The 19,303-nt window shown below is 38.6% G+C and overlaps 1 long non-coding RNA gene across 1 annotated transcript in view; it reads right to left on the reverse strand.

The window, feature by feature from the left end:
• LOC115422232 (uncharacterized) overlaps positions 1-19,303 on the reverse strand; it is a 109,107-nt gene that overhangs the window by 42,319 nt on the left and 47,485 nt on the right. The window contains exon 3 of the long non-coding RNA XR_003935811.1: positions 15,377-15,462. This is a non-coding gene — a long non-coding RNA (uncharacterized LOC115422232). The remainder of the gene's footprint in view (positions 1-15,376; positions 15,463-19,303) is intronic.

Consider the following 19,303-nt stretch of genomic DNA (forward strand, 5'->3'; position numbering starts at 1 on the left):
GTCAACTTCACTCTCAGAGAAGTGTTTGGATTTGAGAAAAAAAAAGAAAAAAAAAAAAGAAAAGAGAAAACTGTCTCAGAAATTAAGTTCTTTAAGACCATCTTTCCCCCCTTCTGTTCTTAATAAGAGATCTGTTTCTTTTTGTTGTTTTTTCTCATAAAGCTGTGCAATGTATAAAAGCCCTGGAATGAAAGCCAGTACAATAGCATTATAGAACAAAGGCAGGAAGGAGATTGAGGGGAAAAACAGGGGGAAAATGGCATCATCTCTAAACTTAATGGAACAGCATCCTTTCATTTTTTCTAGTAATTATAATAAAGATGGAAAAACATAATAAACGTCTCCCTGCCCCCACCTGCTAACAGTAATTATAATAGACTCAACAATAAATGGTAAAGCAGCACAGAGCTGCATCTTGGGAATTCTCAGGGGTCTGTGGATTAGCTTGAAAAGCCTGAATGATTAAAATACACTAATTAAAATTTTGTGTTCCTTGGTAACTCGTCTTCCAGGGCCCCTTGTGCTGGCAAAATGGGAATAAATGCGACAAAAGCAAATACTCTTTTGGACCTGAATAAATAAACAAGTCTAATCAACTTAGTGTTTTTACAGAGGCAGTTACATAAAAACTTCCTTGATGACCTTTCTTCACACTTGTACTTTGCTTCTACCAGGAAAATGAGCAAAACTTGTCAGACGTACCAGACAGGATAGTGGTTATTCAGACTTTTGGCGTCAACGGATGATTAACTGTGCTATTGTTTTTTTGTTTTTTTTTTAAATGGTAAAGACAATTGATTTCTAAAGCGTTTTTTTTGTTTGTTTGTTTTTTTTCAAATAATGCAATCCCTTACACGTTGAATGAATTTCTACATAATGCCAGATGTTTACTGTAACACAAGTATGATACAAAAGGCAAGTTCAAGCTTGTTTTAAAGTATGAGGTAGAGTTAATCTATAGTTAAAAGATCAGAGAGGGAGCGATCAAAGACCTGCAGCTTCAGTTACAATCACACAGCTTGCATGTACTCTACACAGGAGCCAATATCACACTAAGAATACATAAAAATAAATACATAAAAATGACACAGGAAAGATCTCCTGAGTCAGTACTTCGGTGAGAAACATGTTCCTTCTCCCCATGGTCACCCTCTACAAAGAGTCCTCTTATACGACTCTGTCTGTGCATATAATGTCAGACTATTGTTTAAAGTCAGCAGGGGTAATATTGTGATATGAAAAATAATCAGTGCCACGCCAGCGAAAACTGAAAATCAAACAGATTCAAGTGAACTGAAAGTGCGCGGCAACCACACATTAGGCTAAACAAGTTCAGAAAAACACACACACATAAGAGCACACGCACTAAAACATTAATGAGGGCGCATAATTCCATCTGGCTGGAAGGGCTTCTCTTTATAATAACCAACAATTTTCCTGACATTGCTTCCCATGTATTGGTGCAGTAAAGTAGACGTCATGGCTCCAGGTCCGCCGCTCAGTCAGTCAGTTGGGGGGGGGGGGGGGGGTTGTTGGCTGTTCTGAACCTTGTCTGGTCATTGGGATTTGGCCTCTTTTTACCGTGGTGTCAAAACAGAGTCGTGCTTCAAAAATGCAGTAATCCCTAACGGTATTACCGAAGAGGCTAAAAAGATTCAAAAAGCCTGCTTACAAATTTAATTACCTTTGCAGTTAACCAGAGCTTAGCAGCCAATGACCTGATATTTCCACTGAAGACTGGCTAAGGGAGGATGGATTGGAGACGGACGCGCCGAGTGGGCCATAGAGACCGGCAAGCGTGGCAATCCAGGGCGTCTCAGCGGCGTCCGGTGGGCATACTCAATGCCAGCCAGGGCAACAACAGCACACATGTGGCCCTATCTTCTGCTGGAGTGCAAATTAGATACAGTTGATTAAAATATTGAGTCATTTCACAGTCACTGTTGGGGGAATAAAAGGAGTGAGTACTGAAAATGTGCTGTGGTGTGAGCATGTTTGTATGAGGCAGAAAGTAAGAAAGAAGAGGAGGGGGGGGGGGGGGGCTGTCTGCGAAAGAAAGACTGAGCTCTCTTAAATTCCACCAATGACCACATTTCTCATTTATATAGATTCCCTTTGACAAATATGCCCTTTCCCAAAGGACAACTTTGAAACACCTCTACTTCCAATAGCACAGAATTCTCAGCAATCAATCAATTCACTTCACAGCAATATAACAAGTGTTTGAGGGAGCAGCACGCCGCTCTGTATACTTGTGTTCCTAAGCAGCATGTTCCACAGGCTCCGTTTAACACCCTGTAACACCCCCCCCCCCCCCCCCCCCCCCACCAACATTTTCATACCCAACCACAAAAAAAAAAAAAAAAGAAAAAAAAAACTACTTCTTTGTTCACCCAAAAAGTGAGTATGACTTGCGGTATAAAAACTTCTGCCTCGCTGCTATATAACAAAAGAAAATTAACACTTTGGGGTTGCCCTGGTAACCTAATTGCATCACAACACTGCACACAGGAGCCAAAGTAACTGAATTTTGATGAAAAGGCGGTGATAATTTACGGCATTGAGAAATTAGTTGCCGTGGCGACGCGTTAATTACATCTCAAATTAACAATGCAAGTGTAGTGAAATTAAATATAAATCATATTTTCTGCATAAATTACAGGGGTTGATTAGTGCGGGCGCCAGGAGAGAGAGGTTGAGATTCCAAGGGCCTGTCATATCCCCCTCCTCCTCCTCCTCCTCTTCTTTCTCCTCCTCTCTCTCTCTCTCTCTCTCCCTCTCTCTGTCTTTCCCTTCTCCTATTCCTCAATGCCACCCCCCCTTCATCCTGACTTGTTCCCTTAAAGAGAGGGACTGGATTACACCAGAGGACACAACTCAGCTTGAGCATGTTTGCATTTTAACAATAAATAAATTAATGCAGCCGAGTATAACTGGCCTGGCATGTTAGTGCATTTGCATGTTTGCACGTTAGCCATGTATCTGCAAACACTTTACCATGCATGGACTATTACGAGAACTAGGCCCGCTACTAGAAATCATTTTCATTAGTGTAGAACTGTCAATTATTTTCTCAATTAATAGAGTAATTCTTTGTATATGTAATGTCGGAGAAAATCATACAGAATCCTCATTATTTCCCAGTTACATATATTTCATGTACCAGTGCTACCTTACGTATAAATGTGTTCAATTAGAATGGTGACATTTCAGATGTGAGAATGTACGTCGGTATGGATACAAACTAAGAGAGGTCAGTCCGGCAATTCAGCACTTTAAATGATTTCACTTATGTTCAATATTAGAAGAACTTTCCCCAACTGGTGCAATTCTATTTTAATGCTGCATAATGCATTTATAAGTGGCATGTAAAAGTCGATTATCAGACACACCCAGTATTATTAACACAATATGCACACTAACATTCAGATTTAATTATTGATATGAAACCCTTTTAAGCTTATACAAGGTGTATAGACTCTACTCTGGACAGGATAACAGAAGTGGATGGTGCCACGTTGACGTCATCCACTGGTTTGAGCACAATTCAAGTTTGCATTGTTGCCATTGCTGTTTTTTTGGGAGTCGGGCATGACATATATGGACAAGGGGGCGGAGCCGGGAAGTCCATGTTGATGGATGAAACTTGCTAAGCTAATACTGTAGCTATCTTACTGAAAACACCAGACACACCGCTATTACAGAAAAATTAGCCACCAAGTAATTCCAGCTATTTGTTAAACGTTTACACATGCAGTTGAAGTCAAATAATGTGTTACATACTAATTGGCAAGCTAGCAAACACAAACGCACTAAATAACAATAAGAAATAAAAAGCAAGCTGTGTCAGTGGTATGAAATGGTACACTTCCTGTCTCCTGAGGGAAAGATTGAAAATGTGTTGCTGATGCATGAAAGTACATTAATGAGTGAGAGGCAAGTATAAAAAAATATTTCATTAAAAACAATAAATAGTCTCCTGATCTGCATGTTGGAAAAATTACATTTAATATCTGAATATAAGATATGAAAGAAATTAATGAAATAAACATTCATAACGTGTTATCATGTTCACTTCTCCTTTTGTGACGAAAATGACAGAATTCTGTTGATTCGTTAAAGTTTGACACCACGGTACTGTAAAACTCACTTCCGGGTTTAAACAGTAAACATCGGTGGAACCTTCAAGCTCATTTACGAAAACTTTTTTCTTTAGTGGGTCAAGTTCTCTCTGCACCGCACCCCTCCATTAGGAAGGTCCATAAAGATGTGGTTTGACAGATGCAGTGTGAATGATAGTTAGCTCACACATTAAAGCTAGCCGGTATCAAACTTTTTTATTTGTTTGTTTTCCCCATTTGTTTAAGAATTGTATCTTCACCTACCTTTGTAGGGAATTTATAGAATTTAACTCACTGACTATATAATGAGCTAAAAAACACGCTAACCTCAGTTACTGCAGCTAAATTATGCTAACCTAAGCTAACATAGGAAAGTCACGCTAAAAGGAATTTAATTACACTAAATTAAGTAACATCCCAGCTACATAGGGGCGAAGGTGGGGTACACCCTGGAGAAGTCGCCAGTTCATCGCAGGGCTGACATATAGAGACAAACAATCACTCTCACATTCACACCTATGGGCAATTTAGATTAACCAATTAACCTATTAGTGCATGTCTTTGGATGGTGGGAGGAAGCCGGAGTACCCGGAGAGAACCCACGCAGACACGGGGAGAACATGCAAACTCCACACAGAAAGGTCCCACCCCCCGTCGACTGGTGTTGGAATCGAACCCAGGACCTTCTTGCTGTGAGGCACGAGTGCTAACCACTGCACCACCATGTCGCCCTGCAAACTCCACACAGAAAGGTCCCACCCCCTGTCGACTGGTGGTTGTACCCTGCCTTCGCCCCTATGTAGCTGGGATAGGCTCCAAGCGACCCCCGTCACCCTAGTGAGGATAAAGCGGGTTCAGAAAATGAATGAATGAATGAATAAATTAAGTAACAGTAAAAATCCTAAAACTAGGGATGCACCGATGCAGATACCAGTATCAGGTATCGGTCCGATACTGAGCGTGTGTACTTCTACTCATACCTGTAAAAGTGCTCCGATACAAACACACCGATACCACTTTACGACAGCGTGACATTCACAGTTAAGTGCAGCAGGTAGATGGCAGAGGCGTAATGTCAGCAGTGTGGAGATTTTTCAAAATAAACAACGGTATCGGTACCCAGTATCAGCAAGTAATCAAATGTAGTACTTGTGTCTGGAAAAAAGCGGCATTGGTGCATCCCTACCTAAAATATTCATCAAGTGCTTTGAAGCAACTGATCAACCACAAAAAAAAATGTATTAATTAATGATAATCTAACTCAGGTGGCTATCAATCATAACCCTCGAAGTCCTGAAACCATGTAATAAAAGACGTCACTTCTGCAAAAAAAAATCTTGGCTCAGTAGGCTTTCTCTAGAAAAAAAAAAAGTTGCCATCTTTCAAATGGAAGTTCATTAGAGTCGACATCTACAGTGGTATTAGTGGTATTACACTTGACGACACTTCCACAGTGGCCTCAGTTTCAAGCTGTGGTTGTTGCCCCTTAAGGTTTACATTAAAAAAAACCTGAGTATAAAACGACGACTTTGTCTCCACATGCAGTATGCCGAGGTGTGTATGAAGGGTCATGTATGTCTGTGTGTGTTAATCATTTATCTGAAGTGTGAAGACCTGAGAAAGACAGACGAAAGAAGACAGAAAGCACAGCAGAGGGAGAAAGTGAGTCTCTCCTCCCAGTGATTCCTCATGTGGCCCAACTTCCCTTTAAGCATCACAAACAAGCCTCAGGAGTGATGTCAGGGAGGGAGGGCGGCGGAGGGGGGCTGAGCTGAGAGAGAAAGCTGAGCGCAAACACAACAGCAACAGGAACCAACTTGAGCCATCTAAATTATTCATACACCAGATGGATACGTTTCCCCAGGATTTCACACTAAAACACAGCTATACAGCTTCCCTGCACGCCGCGCCGTCTATTCAACGGACGGCACCAGGAATCAAGATAACTATCACTTTATCTAAATCGTTTCATGTCTGATTCATATCAACTTTGAAGAGTGGAAGCCCCTCGACACTGTGATCTCACGTTTGTTCTATTCCACAGGCACAATGAAGGGGGAACATGTTCTCTTTCCTCTATCTTCAAAGATGTAGGCACTGCTATGACCTTGTCTGAAGGATATTATACAAATCTGAGTCCTCAGAGACTCATGTCATGTATATCACTGACTACACCTCTTCTGCTTGATGTGTGCTTGTACGCAGCCCAAAGGTGCTTTAGCATTTTATTAGTGTTTATTACCGTCAATCTGCGCTGGTATTTTCTACAAATGTGCCAGTACTACTCCATATTTACTCCCAATGCTGATATGATTCTTAAAGGGCATGGTGCTGTGATGGAAATGTGTTTAATTTGGATATTTTATATTAATCTTCTTAGGACTGAGAAGAGTCAAATTAATATTAGTTAACTGTAATAAAAGATAGCAGCGAGGAATAATTTATTTTTTCCCCCAATAAATGTGTTTATCAATGCAGATATTTTCAGTTTTGGACTTTCTGTCAAAGTTTGATCCTAATTAATTTGGAAAAAAAAAAGCAAAACAGAAACCGATTAACTGTACGAGTTAGAAAGGGTGATATGTTCATTTAGTTTTATATCTCGGGATGGGAATACACTTATTTCTTGCCTTAGGCGTCATTGAGGGTAACAATACCATTTAATAAATGACCTTAAAATTATAGCTAAGCTGTAATAATAAACAAAAAAATCATATTAGACAGCATTTACTTACAAAGCACTTTATGGATCTCTAACCGCTAAGTTTTTAATGCCCTAGATTACCAATGGATGAATTATCTCATTAAAAAAAATTCCTGACTTCTTTCATAATGCCTGCATAAATTCAACAATATTTCTTACAGTGCCAAGATTTAATATATGAAAACAAATAAACCAGCCATAAAGAACAACTCTGGCTCCTGTCACTCGAGGATTTAGCTTTTATATGTAACAAAAGCATAAATATTGTGTTTGGAGTGTTTCTCCTGCCACAGCTATTAGCGGGCTGCAAACTAATCATAAATACCTGCCCACTAATCCTCCCCCATAATAATTACTATGTGGTATGTGTCAGTGCAATCCCCCCACCTCCTGTCAACAAATTCAACTTTTAACATATACTGCCCTGCCTCATTTCATCCAAAGTAACTTCCTGTGCTGGGACAAGAAGGTTGGGATGACCTCAGTCCCTTGGGTGCTCCTCTGCCTTACTCATCCATTTGTGAATGAAGATGACGACTTTTAAAAGGACAAGACATCATTAAGAGAATAAGTAGCCTTTCCTGTGGTCTTTTTGCACCACCCCCTCTCTGGAAGTAATTCCGATGCATTTATACAGAAGTGAAAGTGCCTGAGAGTGGGAGGGGCTGAGGTTTAATGGTCCAATAATGTCTCAGCCAAAGCATAGCTGTCCTCCCAAGATGGTGCAAAAAAGTAACACACCGAGACTGACCCGTTTGACGATTTAAGAGGCAGTTAAGGTGATAGCGCCAGTGATTAAAAAAAGGATGCACTTGCAAAAGCATATATGCTTGTGGTGCATTACACTATACGGTAGATAGACCGGACACGCTAAGCACGAGAATGAATAAATTCTATCAAAATACCACATGTCAGAATGCTTGAAAGCGGAGATGATCAGATGACATTTACTTAAGTGGCATATCTTCTATAGTAGAAAGAGACGGAAAAAGAAATGAGAAAAGGTCAATAAAAACAAGTCAGAGAGCTCGGTGTCGGGCTGTAAAGGATGCTCTTGTCATCTCGACTCATTTGTCTTTCTCCATTCCTGTCTCTCTTGCTCTTTCTCACACTTTTCACGTTACTGTCAGTCGCAAAGTCTGGAAAACATCGCAGGTGTTCGAGGCTTTTCAACATATGCCACAAGCAGACTGGACTTAAGGTGTGGTCCGTCCGGCACCACGCAGACCAAATTAAAAACCTGCCTCCACCTGTCACAGGATATTGGCAACTATAGTCTTGATATTTGGATCAATAAGCCAAATAAATTCAGTTTCATATGTGGCGAGGTTCTCTTAAATGTCACATAACCTACTGCATGAAAAAAGGCAAGACCTTCCCAACAAGTTTAAATAAACCCCACAGGATAATACTGGCTCTCCTGGGGGAACCAAAAGCTGATGCCTTTGAAACAGGAGGGAGGGTATTTTCAGCGGGGCGGCCCAGCATGAGAGATCCTGTATGTCTCACAGCTGAGCTTGTTTTATTGAAAGGTTGTTTGAAAGGCCCTGAACCCAAGACATCAGTGGTCATGTTTGTTTGGCTTAAAGAGGAACAGCAGTCAAAAGCTTTACTAAAAAGAGCAGCTCAAACAGTCAAAGCACAGCAAAGAAAATGAGATGGGTAAGTGCCCACGAAAACTTGGAAACACACGCAGGGAAGATTTGTAGAAATTAATAAAATAGTCTTAATGTGGCTTCAATTACAACCTACCACAAATGCGCATAGCACAAGCCCAGCTTAGCTGCAGTGTGCAAATATGTGCCAAAACCAGTGCAGTTATCAGGTAATGGAGTCAGAGGAAGAGAGAGGCCCTCTGTGAACTTGACACTCCCATTAGGCCTCTACTGGAAAGTGCAGTATTTGATCAGGAGATGGGAATTGAGCAAAAATGAACTGAAACTAGATCCCACAAGACTTATTTTCCTGTTGGCTCTCAGCTTTAGGTGTCACTCAGACTTAATAAAGCTCTCAGATTTTCATTTTATCACAGAAAATAGACTGAGCAAAAATAAAATCAGTCGGTTTTGCCTTAATGGAGCAAAGTAATGGTGAGGTGAAACTGACACAACACACTTTGTCCATAGTAATACTATCAAAATGAAAGCATATTCACTTCTGGAGTTTTCCAAGAATCAATTCAAACTGAATATTGGCCTTTTTTCGCAGACTTTATTTCATAATGGTTCCAACAAATACAGCACTTTGGCAATAGCCTGTCACCTCGGGTGATACCAACACAGCTATTTCACCCTATAGAGTTACAGTATTCTCTAGCTCACACTGAACCTCTTCCACCAACCTATAACTCTTATTTTATTTCCGCACTTTATACATTAGAGGTACATTACACCCATCCCTGTAGATAGGATGAGTCCACTTTTACACCCAGGTGTTACATTGCAAGGTTAGGTCATTTGGATGGTTATGACCTTTGATGGCTCCATCTTCAATGAAAATGATCTGGTGATCTCCACATTGACATGCACACAGATGCCCTTGTGCTGTACATTCACACTGTGGTGATAAGGCCAAAGCAATTCACTCGGGAGACATTACGGAAATATTCATTTGGGAATTAAAAATTATAATTAGAAACTAAGGCCACATTTTCCTGTCTTTAAGTATGGCCAGCCTTGCCTGGTTTCACAGCGACAGGGCTAACACGCAGTCATTATGAGAACAAGATTTTCTTAAATCTTTCCTTAATTATTCTTTAGTGGAGCGTATGGCTGATGTGTTTACTATTCCAGTCTTCTATAGAGAATGCTTGGGTTTTAAAGATGTAGTTCGATCAAGTAAAGAGAGAGGGAAAATTCAACACTGTGTCCCAAGTGTTCTCGTATACGATTAATTATTCTGAGGAAGACAGATGTTAAATTGTGTATGCCCATCAGCGCTAAGACTTTCTGAAGATTTATCATTCATGTAAATCATGAATAAAATATTTCCTTGTTGAGAGAAAATGCTACATCTGTTTGGTGCATCATTTACTCCTGACTGCAGGAAAATAAGCACACAGATCTGACCTATTAAAGCCTGTTTTGAACAGAATGTACACATACAAAATGAAATTGACAGGTCGGGTCATTTATATATATTGCACCCATCAAACTGTTATATACTCATTATAAACTCCACAACACCAGCGGAAGTGATGCGGTATAATCTTAAAAAGAACATCACAGCGCTAAATTCTGCTCCTTAAAAAATACAAGTATATTAACTGCGTTTCATGCATATGAATTACGTGTGCCTCTGTTTTTCCTGGATGTATGAATAAATAAGGAAAAACAGTCAAGCAAATGTGTGAGTGTGTCATGGGGATCATGGACGAGGCAATGGTGGTGGCGGAGGTCGAGCCACAAGCCACAGGGACGGTAGCGTCTCCAATCGCCCCTGGCGACCATCACGTTGCCATGCTCCGGAACAGACAGGCTTGCTCGCACAACAGATGGAACTAATGATGCGAAACAAAAGAGATCATTTCACCGTGGTCCTCTAGGAAGCCACAAAGAGAGGCTTGGAAGTTTGAATGATGGGACCAGGGGACTAGCATGGGGTTAGATATGGGTTTCCTTTTTGCAGGAGGTGCTCAGATGAATAGAAAAAAGAGGCGCTTTGATGTTTCTTACAGAAAGCGGCATGTTAAAATGGAAATATGAAAAATAGGAGAAATGGTAATCAACCTTCAGGTTCTGCAGAGGATCCCCACCAGGGATGGGTTTTGTCTCTGATTTTATGGACTTGGGTTTCTCATAAATATCCAGTCACATATGGGTCATGAGTCGTCTGATGCAAGATTATTATGGACAATAACAATGAACAATATCGTTAGGTCTACATTTGCGTATGCAACTCCGTATCATGGTCACGGTACATATAATCATATAAGAGCACTTCATTATATTTGAATCTTTTCTTCTTTTACTTGGAATGAGGCAGGTTAAAAAGTTAAAATCTAAACACCTACTACCAGTAAAACTAATGATATTTCATAATAGAAGCATTAATAATTCTGAGCGAGAACAAAAAAATTCCAATGCTACAGGTATTAAGGTGAATTAGAATGCTACTGCAACATTCGCAAGATCATGTGAGGATCCAAAGAAGATCCAAATATATCCTGCAGTAGCAAAGCTGCTAATGGACACATTTATACTTTTCCCTGTTGCAAAACTGACGATGAAAATTCAAATTTCCTTACAGAGAAAATTAGGTAAAAAAAAAAAAAAAAATCAATGCTAAAGTTTAAGCAAAGCAACTGCAAGGACAAAAGTCTGGAGAGCAAGGCTGATAAGGGTCTTAAAATGTAAGGAATTTTATAAAATATGTTGGACAACTATTGTAAATAAACTGTGATGCCCTGAACTGACAAAAACAAATCAAATTTGAGCGGAGGACATTTGCATATCCTGAGGGACGGGATTAGATTTAGAGGTCATCTCTTACAAGCCGGTCCTCGGCAGACGCCAACGTAATGTTTCTATGTCAAGTACAGTCAATTGAGGTCTACGGCAGCCCAGCCAGTCAGACGGAGAGAGTCAGTCGGAGAGAGAGTTCATCTATCTCAGTACAGTATTTGAGCAGAGAGAAGCCAAACACCTTGGGATGGGATTTAACCGGGATGGAGCGGAGAGGAGCCCAATCCATGCCCATCCACATATGGAAGGGATCACTGGGAAAAGTTCAGCGCCGACTCTGACACAAACAGCGGAGCAAGGCCTGTATTAGAGTCAGGTTAGCAAAGATAACACTATCAGCCCGATCCCCATGGGTACCAAATGCCGGGCCTTGCTGGCAAATAAAGCTACAGTGTCTTGACTCCTTGGCACATTAGCTCTGATTACAATGACCTTCATTATATCAGCTACCCTTATTACAACACGTAGAAGGCGTCTCTCCCCTGGGCAAAGCGCAGTGGGGGAAAGAGTAAAGGAAAGCGGTGAGATTCTCTAGTAAGGCTGGAGCTGTGAAATCCAGTGCAAAGGCATGGACTGTAATGTACAATAGGCACCTGTGAAAGTACTCATAATAGTGCTGACAAGTCACTTCACTTGTAAAGAGTTGAAGGAAGACTTGCTGAATTCAGATTTCTCACCTTTACGAAACCAAATACCCTTTAAATGTTCCAGCGATGGTAAAGGTGAGTATCTGTTAAGCACACGTACACGTTCATCCACATACATGTCCACTATCACTACTAGAGCTGGCTGATATGACAAAAAAAAAAAAAAAAAAAAACTGAAATATTTCTGTCTATAGTAATATTGACTTTTATCACAATACAAGGTGTACTCTTTAGTGTTTAAAAAGGAATGGTGACTAGATTTAACATTTTCATGAAATTTGTGCATTTTGTCACATCGTTGGGGGTTCAAACCACAAGAAAATACTATGCATTTCAATAATGTGCATACAATTTCACATCATTTTAGATCCTTAGCATGGGTAAATTCTGCAAGAGTACCCTGATATTGAGTGAACCCCAAAAAAAAAGGTTTGTTAGTTATGAAACTTTATATTTACATGGGCCTATATTATCAGAGAATATTTTGGATCAGCAGAAATGCATAAATTTTATAATTAAATGCCAACTTAAAGTTAGTATTAAATGACTAAAAAAGGTTAAAGGTCAGTCCATGTGAAATCATTGGACCATAAATGAGTGGTTGTCTCTTGTTCCAGGAACAGTGGTGGACCTTGAAGTTCTGTCCTGACAACTTTCATCTGACATTGAAAAGCAACTGTATCAACTGCAGAAAAATAATCTTTAATTTTACATTTTTCACCATTTTCATTTCATTGATCAAATTAATTCAATATATTGTCCAGCTCTAGTATGAATAATGAAATGAAATGCAGCTGAAAATAGCCCTGCAATGAACTGGGTCCACGTCCAGGGTGTACCGCGACCCCCTCGAGGATTAAGCAGTTCAGAAAATGAATGAATGACTGAATGAATGAGCTGAAAAACCACAAAAAGCAACGTGTCTGAAGATGACTGCATTGTGTAAAGGCTGTTCCCCTTCTTAAAAAATAAAATAAAATAAAGGACTACGATTGTGACAGGGGGGAAAACCCTCTCCCCATGAAGTCCATAATGGAGGTGATTTTTATTTTTTACATATTTGTGCGGCTACCCTATGTTGGCGTGTTTGTTTAGTTTTGTGGAATATATGACTTTACCTATGTTAATGCTTGTATGACATTTTTTAATCTCACCAACACATTTTTTGTTTTTTATTTATTCATGTAGACAGGGACAATGCACAATATATATTAACCTTAAACAGGAGAGGTGTAGCATTCTAGGTTGTAGCTCCGGTGCTAATTTCCACCTGTAGTCCCTGGGCAGGCTGATGTTATCATTAAAAAAGCAGACATTAACAAAAACTAAAACATACAAAGAGCAGTATAATATGCATATCTATGACTCCATTTATATAAAAAAAAAATCATTCACATCCAACCATCCCACATGCTTCCTCCTGTGTTCATTTTTGCATCTCTGCTGGTCTGTCTTTAACCCTTTCATGCATAGTGGTCACTACAGTGGACAGCTATTCTACACCTGTGCTCTTGTATATTCATGAGTTTTTTTGTTTTAGTTCCATATCAGCCAACACAGTGGACACTTATGCACCACCCCATACACTTCAATTCATATCATTACTGTAACTTTGCTGTTCTTGATAAACCTGATCTGCAGTAACATGTTTTAGTGTAAATCAATTGCTAATTGTTTTAAGACTGTAATTTTCTTGCACAAAAAGGTTTTTTGTTTTGCATATTATCTCCATGAATGGAGTAAAACCTAGTATTAGAGTATGTTAACATGTGAGAAAACAGCATTAGCAGCATTAAAATATATTTATTTCATAGTTTTCACACAATATATCACTTTCTGATGATGGGTTTTAAATACATGTTTCGTTGCTTCAAAATTAAACGCATGGTGTCCAGCTGAGTGGACATTTTTGTAACTTAGTGAAAAAAAAATTGAATTGCATAGTTTTTTTCATGCCTAAAAGAGGGAAAAAAAATCACTCAAGAAAAAATATATTGACTAAGGTTCTTATAATTCATGCATGAAAGGGTTAAATGTGAGACCGAATCAAAACCTAAATCACAAAATCATTGTCACCATCACAACCGCACCATGCTTTTGTTTTTTTTCTTGAGTTTCAATCACGAAGAAGCACATTAAAAAAGCGGTTTAAAAATTCATTCCTCCATAACATCCTTGAAAATTTAAGAATTTACCACTCCACATTCAGCCTGCACACACACACACACACGAGGCTTCTTTAATATGTAACAATGTTGTTAACCTCAATTTCCTGCACCAGCCTGCCCCTCCACAGGCCACATTGTTAGCTTGAGCAGGCTCCTGGCAAACGCTACCGCCGCAGTGGTGACTCTCATTCAGTTTGACCACCCGGCAGGCGGGGGTATTCTCTCCCACAGCCCTGCTCATCCCTCCTTCGGGCCCCTGCTGTGCATCTCACCCTCCCTCTTTGCTGGCAGGTGATTCAAAATAACAGACGTTGCCCTGAGAGAGCCGCTTCATTGCATTCACTTAGCGCTGCCAAAACACCCCAGTGCGGGATGAGACGAGCTGTGGGGGTTCTCAGGACTATCCCTTCAGCCAGCAGGAGGACACTGTTTGTTTTTGTGCCGCAATACAGTGGGTGGGAGGAAGTCGGGGGTTGAATCACCTTGTTTTGGCTTTAAAATCGAGACGTTTTTGAGCATTACAAGATATGCCTCAACAGCAAGAAAGAATCGCACCTGTGGAAGGGATGGGATAACAAGCAGCAGGAGACGCACACAGTATCACTCTTGGCCCCTCATTCACATATTTATCAAAGTATGATTCCTGAGGAAGAATAGACGGTACAATAGTAATATAGCCAAGAGTGCACTTAACAGAATCAGAGTTTAAGCTATGTTGATCCCCTATGACAGTATGTTAAAAAAAGCAAATAAAATTGTAACTTAATTACAGATTTATAATGAGCCACTGCACCACTGCCAAAAACAAGTCCCATACCAAGGCAAACAGGCACCTGCTGAATGCTCTCTGCTCATGGGTTTTCATAGCTTAATTAATCTAGGCCTTGGGGTATCATGACTCGTGCGTGCTGCTTGCGTGCATGTTTGAGACAATTAAGTTGTTCCACGAATCAGAGGTGTAACTTTTTTTTTTCTCCCCTTTCTTAAAACACGGAGCAGAGACACCAATACGGCGCATTACAATCTGCACATTGCGCAAATAAAGTCAGTGATCCTGATAATTTGTTTACCACCAATATTAAGAAAAACAATGACAACTGTGCTTTTTCATTCGGCTAAAATAAAAATCCCCGTGTTTGATCTCTCTGTGAAGCCAATTCAATCTCAGCTTAGGCATAAAATTGTGTTCTGTGTCTCTGCTGATGCACGCACGTAAATGTACATTAAATATTAGTAAACCGTTCACAGTCAGACATACATGTTAAATACTCACCTTCCTGCTGAAGAATCTGCGCTGAAGCTGAATCCACCCAGGAGTTATCGCCTCTGGCTGATGCTTACTCTACTGCCATATGATTTCTGTAGATAAGCATGAAACACCTGTTTTACCATCACATGTAGTTTCTTTGAAATAACACATTTAAAGCTCCAAGCATTTGACCAGATCATACCAAAAGATGCTACCGCTAAAGTAACCAGTAACCGTTTAGATGTAAAAATGCACAAATCTTCAAAAAAGCAGCCCCACAAATCTCAAATCCAGACAGAATCTCTACAACCGTAAACAGATGAAGCACATATTTTAATTTAAGCCTGACATAAAACTGAGTATTACAGTTATAGGGAGAAATTAATTTGTTTTCTGAAATCTGTCTGTACTATTATGGAAATAAAATACCGAGATTTGTTTTTGTTTAAAGCACAGATGTCAGTGTTAACAGACTAAACCAATTATCTCTACAACAGAGGATTTTAAAATGCCTCCCAATAAAATACCTTTTTATTTTCCAAGTTGTTAAATACACCTAACACTTAACTAAATGCGTGTCTGTTGCTGGTTTATGGAGTAAGTCTTTAACAAGAAAAGCTTTATTTCATGTGAGAACAAGAGAGAAGTTCACTTTTTGGTGGAAACATTAAGGGGCTTGTATAGGTCAAACTTAAAACCACATATGTCAGGAAACCAATTTCTTTCTCTCTCATTTTACAAAGTAATGTACAGCTCAAACTATGCAAATTAACCAGTGCTTCAGTATTATAAATACATATAGGCTAACGATAGTCGTGTTAGTACTTATCTTCTATACAAAGCAGTGAGCCTAATGTTTGCGTTTTGACTGAAAAATCTGAATGCTGAATGCGGTAATGATTTGTTGACGAAAAACACAACACAAATAATTGGTGACCAAAATAAATTAGGACAAAAGTAAGAAATTCTCATGACTGCTAATTACCAGTTTGAATGAGCCTGATAACTAAAGAGAAAATGTATTAAATACAATAATTATTACTATTGCTAATTACACTTCCAATTATGTCACTAATGAGAAGGGCTTAATTATCAGAACAATGGATAAATAAGAGTTTTGCATTCTAGTGTTTGTGATGTGATTGTGATAAAAGGGTGAGTCCGGCGGCCTGCAGCCCACAAGCTTAAAAAGTAGGTTAATTTTCACAGCACAGTCCTCTGTAGGATGATAGAACGCCATGGAAATGTAAACGACATGCACATTACTTTAGATCTGACCACAGTCTTACTTTATGTGGCCCAATCGGCTTCAGCTATAACACAAGTTTTCTGTAGATGAGCAGCTGCATTATGCAACTCTATGAATGTGCTGAACTTTGTTTAATTGGACTGGACACACTGGCTGGAGTGCAACAATCACACCATAAATTTACAGATTCAAGGCAAATATTTCTTGCTGGTTAAAGCTTCACTAGGCACTATTATTTATTAGTAGTTTCATATAGCTAGATCTATCGCCACCCTTTGATAGTACACTGCTATTGTTCTGGAATAATGCTAATAATTATCTGGGTTTGTGCACAAGATGCTGCATTTACAAAATACTGACAGGAGGAAATCTGCATTAGTTGAGCATATGCACAAAAAAGTGCATTGTGGTATTAAAAATGACTAAATCCCTACTAAAGAAAACGGCATAAATAGCAAATATGACTGTATTTGTCTAAACTTGGCATTTTCATTGTTTCATTAAAGCTCTAAGGTAGTTGTTCTTTCACAAAGCAAAACGATTATTCACAAATAGTGTCAGGAAGGAAAATGACACTTCTGCCTCTGCACAAATATCCACCCTTATTCCAACAGAGTGGATCCAGTGATCCAGACAACACCGATAGACAAAAATTAATAGGATTTCTTCATATTATAAATCAAAAAACTCCATCTCATTATGGCTCAGTTTTCAGTCCGGCATAATTACCTAAAAATTCAGTTTGAATGTTAGGAGAATGTTAATAGATTATGTTCACCTAATCTTAAACATGCACACATCACAACATTAAAAATGATGTCACATCACATGTTGCAGGATATTATTAAGAGATGATCTCATGGGGACATAGATGCAAACAAAAACCAGTCTGGAAGAGGAAATCGTCAGAGAAACATGGTCATCAGAAGAGAACCAAAGACTTTTATACCATATACTTTAATGGCCTGTGTGTCTGATGGCGTATTCTAGTTAATATTATTCCTGTTAGTTCTTTAATGTGTAACAACGGCATTAGGCGCTTTGGTCCTGCTTGGAAATGTTTCATTCCAATCAAACAAGTATGAAAACTGCTGAAACAGCAGTTTGGAAGAGTCAAAATGTGATCTGTAAAGCCTTCACACTAAATAAACTACTAGAGGTAGCATGATATATTGATTTTTTTCAATATCGGCCTTAATCTTTTTTTTTTTTTTTTGACAGCCGATATTTGATCAGTAGTAAAAATGCTATAAGATATTTGATCAGACACCAGTGTGGGCAGCACTTGAAGTTAAATAAATGTAAAAAGAGCACTATGTGTACATGTATCAATAATTTCATTTATATTGCTGCATAAAAATTTTAATTATCAGAGTGTTTCAATTGTATTTAACGGTCAATATACTTTAAAAAAAAATAAAGAAATAAAAAAAAATTGGCCTTAAATATCAGCTTCAAAAATCACCGGAGCAAATCTTTTTTAGAAATCTGCATCGGCCTTAGAAAAACCCATGTTGGTCGACCTCTAAAAACTTCACCAAACATCAGGCCCAACAAGGTTAGAATCGGGTTCAAACTATAAATTGTGACCCCTGTGTTCAGCATTTTTCGTCCCATTGGTCCAAAAAAAAAAAAAAAAAAAAATCACCTTAACTCACCAAAAGCTGAATTTTAAGTGAATCGAATAGAAATAGTGGGAAAGGTAGGAATGTCTAAATGTTAGTTTTCTGTATTTAAACACAAATGTCAGCTCTGGTTGAGTATTGATTTCAATGGGGCAGTTGGACGGAGCTCCAGACAACTTGAGGCTCATAGTTATAATGCTGTAAGTCTCTGTGCTTTAATAGTCATGTTTTCTGAAAGAGCACAAACTCCTCCACATTTTTAAATAGATTACATTAGATTGGATTACATTAGAATCGACTTTATTGATCCTACAACAGGGAAATTCAACAATCTAGGCAGAAACAGTATAAAGTGCAAGAAAAGGTGTACATGCATATAGATAGTACAAAAAACAAACAATATAAAATAAAAAATAATAAATGTAATTTAAAAAAAAAAACAACTGTACAGACCATAAACATATTTACAACAAAGTGGAATTGCAAATGTCGGACAGTAGAGATGAGATAGAGGAGTAGATATCATGTATGGAAGTGAAAAACGGATTCAATGGCTTAAGTGTGAATTTTTGTGTTAAACAGAACAGCTAGTAGAAGAATATGCAACAAGTATAACCATGCAAAAATCTTCTGTCCTGCAATCACAATGCAATACTTACTCAATATTATCAAAAATAAATGCACTATTTATGTATGGACCTAGTTCATAGGTATACATACTATTTTATATAGATATACATACTGTTAATACTGTAAATTGTACCTATTCATATTTTATCCAGTTTATTTTTTATTCTACTAAGCTTTAATTTTATGTTACTTTGTTAAATTGTAAATGTTTTATCATATTTTCTGATATTATTTTTAGTTTTTGTAATTTTATATTGGCTCTATTCTTATTTCTGTAGCACTGGCGTTTGTAAATATTGCTGCACTGCCTGGAGTAGCACTCCTAATTTCATTGCACACACAATGACAATAAAGGCTATTCTATTCTATTCTATTCTATTCTATTCTATTCTATTCTATGATAAACAGCTGTAGTTGAAAAAATGAACAAAGTGCCATATCTTACAG

The sequence above is a fragment of the Sphaeramia orbicularis genome, chromosome 7, assembly GCF_902148855.1.
Source record: "Sphaeramia orbicularis chromosome 7, fSphaOr1.1, whole genome shotgun sequence".
In the NCBI taxonomy this organism is placed as follows: Eukaryota; Metazoa; Chordata; class Actinopteri; order Kurtiformes; family Apogonidae; genus Sphaeramia; species Sphaeramia orbicularis.